The sequence below is a fragment of the Penaeus japonicus genome, unplaced genomic scaffold, assembly GCF_977035675.1.
Source record: "Penaeus japonicus unplaced genomic scaffold, GWHDUDI00000001_assembly GWHDUDI00000010, whole genome shotgun sequence".
Lineage (NCBI taxonomy): Eukaryota > Metazoa > Arthropoda > Malacostraca > Decapoda > Penaeidae > Penaeus > Penaeus japonicus.
Window position 1 is genome coordinate 18,564,584 of NW_028234412.1, and position 5,000 is coordinate 18,569,583.

General features: G+C 38.3%; 1 protein-coding gene across 38 annotated transcripts in view; it reads right to left on the reverse strand.

The window, feature by feature from the left end:
* AMPdeam (AMP deaminase) overlaps positions 1–5,000 on the reverse strand; it is a 111,057-nt gene that overhangs the window by 76,444 nt on the left and 29,613 nt on the right. The window lies entirely within an intron of this gene.

Below are 5,000 nucleotides of genomic sequence, written 5' to 3' on the forward strand. Positions count from 1 at the left end.
TGAATAAAATAACAATGATAAACAATAAAAAAGAAAACGTATAAGTGTCGAGTTAAAGTTATTTGTTCGTTGCAGTAATTTAGAGAAATGAGTTCCCCTGTGAAAGTACTAGTAGTAGACTATGCTGCAGTTTCAGTAGCCTTGTATGGTCGAGCGATACACAGTTGTGGTTGAATTAATTCTGGTATATTTTGCTTGGATAACCCTATATATGTGCACAAACATGGTTTAATATCAAATAAAAATTATAACATGGGTTGCTCAAAATCTGTCAGAAAAAAATGGAAAGTTAGGCGGGAGCATAGTGTAAAGGCCCTGGCTTGAGATTTGAATGGTTAAAAACTGAGTCTCCTAGGCAGCCGGATAGGGTAATATCATCTAGATAGTCGGGCTTCAGTCAGTCAGTCGAGATCCAATCCTTGAGGCAGTCTATGCTAAGGCAATATGCTTTTTCCTTGCATCCAAGGGTACCATGTTGACAGGACTGGCAGTCCGCCTGCCATGACTGTAGAAGTATCCTCTCTACCTAGCCTAGACCACCTAGGGCGAGGTTCCGAAGACCCTGCCACCATACTATTGTCTCGTCCCTTGCTCTCTCGGCACCACTATGTGCTATGTTGGTTCTTTCTCCTCCAAATGGTGGTTTCAATACTCCTAGCAGTATTCATGAGTGCTCTTCAATAACGAGGGTGAGTATACCACAGACAGCCTATGGTTGAGACTGAATCCTTTTTTATGTCACAACTGCTTTGGAATGAGGGGTTTGAGTGGCCAGTGCTTCCGTCATAGAGTATTGTTCGGCCATTGTCACCAAAAGTGACAGCCTCCTATTAAAGGCTGGTGAAGGAGTTAAGGGTCGTTCTCTTGAACAGTGACCATATTGTGAAAGTTGATCCCAAGATGGAAAGTGTAGATTTGAACTTGGGAGGTGTTCTTTTCCTACATAGCACATAAACAATGGAACAACCAAGTTCAACAATGTTGGATAGTTGATACTGTTGACAGGCACTGCCTGTTTTAGAGAAGTGAATTTAGCCTGTTTTAGAGAAGGTACTGTAATTGGCTTTGGCTAAGTGAACCTTTTTCTGAAGAAACTAAGTAGGAGCATGCCATCGACATTTGGCTTCATTTAGCGACGACAGTATGGTTCGGCAACCTGAGCCGCCAAGCACGAGCAACCCCTTAGATTTGCATAAAAAAATAGATTGCTGAATGTCAGACCGAACAACAGGTGAGAGGAGCGCTAAAGCTGTGGCATTGAAGGCTCGTTGTTGGCCAGGTCTCACTCTAGTTGCTTTGATTTACCAGTGTGGGTGTTGTAGAAGAGCTCAACTGTGTTAGCAGTTCCTGGTAGGAAGCTGTTATAACGTAGTGTAATCATATTTTGGTTATTTGGCTATGATAAATGCAAACATAGAGTCAGGTCTTAAATTAATGAGTAACTTATTGATGATAAACTAGAAGAAGGTACTGATAATTAAATGGGAGAGAGAAAGACACTTTGTCGCCTAGAGGTTGCTAAAACCATATTTTACTATGGATTATACTCAGGCCAGACATTATCCCCTTTTTAGCCAGACCTACGCCCACAGCCTGGGGAACCGAGGGAGTCAGCTCTTTAATGTGCTTTGAACAACTTGAAAGGCCGTCAGTGTATTATCTAATAGCAGATTTCAATATATTTTTAATTAGTATTGTCCGGGACATAAGAGCTATTAAAGATTTGCAGTGTTTGAATTTCAATTATTAGGTGCTGGGGGAAGTGCCGGTACTGCCCTGGGTGCAAGGATGGTAGGATGCTATCTAAAACCAAATTTCTCTATTTTGACTTTGGCTTCCTGAGTGCTGAATCTAGAACTGACCTTTGTTAATCTTTCTGGGGAAGAGCTTGCTTTGCTTTATCTTGAGTCTCTACCCAGGAGGCAGTACATGTTAGATGTGATTCCTGGTAGAGGAACCATGTTGCCATTGGCTCCATCCTTAGGGATGTCACATTTCTTAGGCGCAGTTATAGACAGTGGGGAAGGTTGAGTAGCGAAAGGCCGTAATATAAATAGGGTCAAAGTTCACAGCAGTGAAAGAGCGAAGCGGAGGACGTATTTACAAATAAAAATGCTAGATATAACTGTTTGCATTTTCTTTAAAATCATTAATTCAGAAAGGAGCTACAAAAATAAATAAGCACTCGTTTTAAATAGATCTATATGGAGGCAGATCACAACGTTTTGAAATCATCCGTTAAATACGTGAATTTCCATTTTGTATTGATCCATAATTGTTAGTAATTCATGTTCTAGATAGACTAAAAAACAAAAGAAACAATTAGAACGTACTATAACGAATACATTTTGAAGCCAGCCAAGCTACACCTACCTCAGGGTTCCAAAACAATATATGCTGGTGGTTGCACTGGTTAAAAATTCATTTTAGATTCAAAATTCATTTTCAGTGTTTACTAAACTTGATAGGTTACATGTATACATACATACAAACATGCACACACATATATGTATATATGTATATGTATGTATGTATGTATGTATATATATATATATATATATATATATATATATATATATATATATATATATATATTATCAAGTTAATTATTTGTATATGAACGCAGTTGCAGAATGAATATAAAAGCAATTATAAAATGGATGATTACAAACATTTTAATGTACAATAACTTGCCATGTGAGTTCCTTTAATCTGTTAAAGGAACTGTCTCTTAATAACCCCCTACAGATTAACGAAGCCGCCTTGCAGGACATCCGGACGAGCCTGGATCCATCCCAGAACTTTGACCGTTATCCGTTTGGCTAATGAAAGTCAAGTCGAGCCGTGCCTCGACCAATGAGCGAGATCAACCAAGCCCCTCGGAAATGACTAAGTATATCCGAATCGGTATCTCGCTTTAAAACTCTATTGTCCTCAGATAGGATTTTCCTAGATGAAAATAGATTCAGCTTAGACTTCTTGTCGAGGTCATTCTCATCCTTCGACTCCCCCCTCGTGGGTGGAGTCTCAGTGCTCTCTGCCCTTCGAGATACAGGTAAATTTGTGTCTAGAGCCTTGTTAATTATATTTGGTATACTATACAGTGTCAAGTGTTTCCCTTAGTGTTTTTTTTATATTTATAATTCAGTTTTGTTGTAGGTTTAGTTTTCTCTGTTGCGTATATTTCGTGTCCTTATTGTTGTATATAATGTTATATATTTTGAGTTAGGATACATTGATATTTGATTGACGTGATACATGTTTCATGATCGCCTACCTTTAATTCTTGTGTTATGTCTCATCTAGCGCATTCACCATCACTTATAGGATGTTGCAACAGATACACTACTCTTACATATATATATATATATATATATATATATATATATATATATATATATATATATATATATATAGAGAGAGAGAGAGAGAGAGAGAGAGAGAGAGAGAGAGAGAGAGAGAGATAGAGAGAATGTGGTACTTTAATAAAGAGTGAAAATACCAGGCTGTAGAGGGGCAATTATAGATCGTTTGTATTTATTCAAATCAGGGGATGTGCAGAATAAAATCAAGCTTGCTTTACATATGAATCTAAAAACTGGGAACAAAATAAAAAACAAAATAATTACTTTAAGCCATTAGTACTTTCGAAAGAATGATAAATATGTTAACCATGTATTACAAATTCATAAACTTGTCATTTACAACTGAAGCCTATTCATTATCTGTTTTGTAAATAATACGCTAAACTAACGTGTGCGGGTGGGTGGGAGAAAGCAAGAGAGCCATAGAGAAAGAGAGATAGTAAAAACATCAGTGTGGAAAATAAATATATGCAAGGGAAATAATGAAGGCGAGGAGTGAGGAGGCTCCATTCTAGCACTATTATTTCAGGCATACAAGACTAATGTCCTTAGAAATCGAAAATTGAAATACATATAAGCTCGTCTACTATAGCAATTGATTACAAATGTTACACAGTTCGTTATTCCTCCATAGTCGTACAGAAGACGAATGCTGACTGCAAGACTCTGGAGCAGTCACCAGCGTTTCTCCTTGAACCACATCCCTCTCTATTCCTTCCTCTCTCTTGGGAACATGGGACAGTTCATAGAACCACTGTATACTAATGATGTACTGTGAATATATAGGTTTACCTATAAGAGTCTATATTTACGGAAGTCACTGGAAGAGATTTATTGTATCCAAGGTACTTTTTAGATTTTTTCCAATGAGTGACGTGGTAATGCCATAGTCAGTATTATTTTGCTTACCTGAAAACGAGACAAAGTTTCTATTAATTTAAACAAATATATAATTCATAAAAGTGACAACCAATCAAGAGCAATGAATTTCCAACAGCCCTATCCTTAACAGCCATCAAGCTACTGGGGGCACTACACTAATCTTGCAACTTTTGAGGGCATCTGGTTTCTTGTGGGACTGATTATTAGGAATTATCTGTCGCGGCAACAGATAGGTCATTAACGGCATGTACCGTGTGGAAAGCTCTAACCGGTCTGAACCTAATAGCTTTCTCAAATCCCCCTCATTTCTGTTCTCTTACCAGGCGTTTACAGGGCAATGCTTCCCTTCCCAACCATTGGACCTTTGGCTTGAGACCTGCAGCCGTATTCTAGGACGTTTTCTGCGTGTCGTGGCCATATCACCTCTATAGAGCTTTTATTTTCTATCGCTGAAAGCTGCTGATGAGTTCTAGACCTGTTGAATATTGCTGGAGACAAATTCAATGCCACGTCTCTTATATCAATCTCTTCCTTCGTTGATGATATCAGGAAGGAATCGACGTGTTGTGTCAATGTCGTGTTCATGTCAGGAAGGCGGTATTCTATGACGCAAAAGCGTAGCACACTGTGTCAGCTGCTTCAGGTCTACCAACCGTTCCAAAGTTAACATGTTTCGGATTAATGTCACTGTCCAAACAACAAATTCATATGAGAAACTACAATCTTAGGTAGCACTAACAAAAGATATTTCAA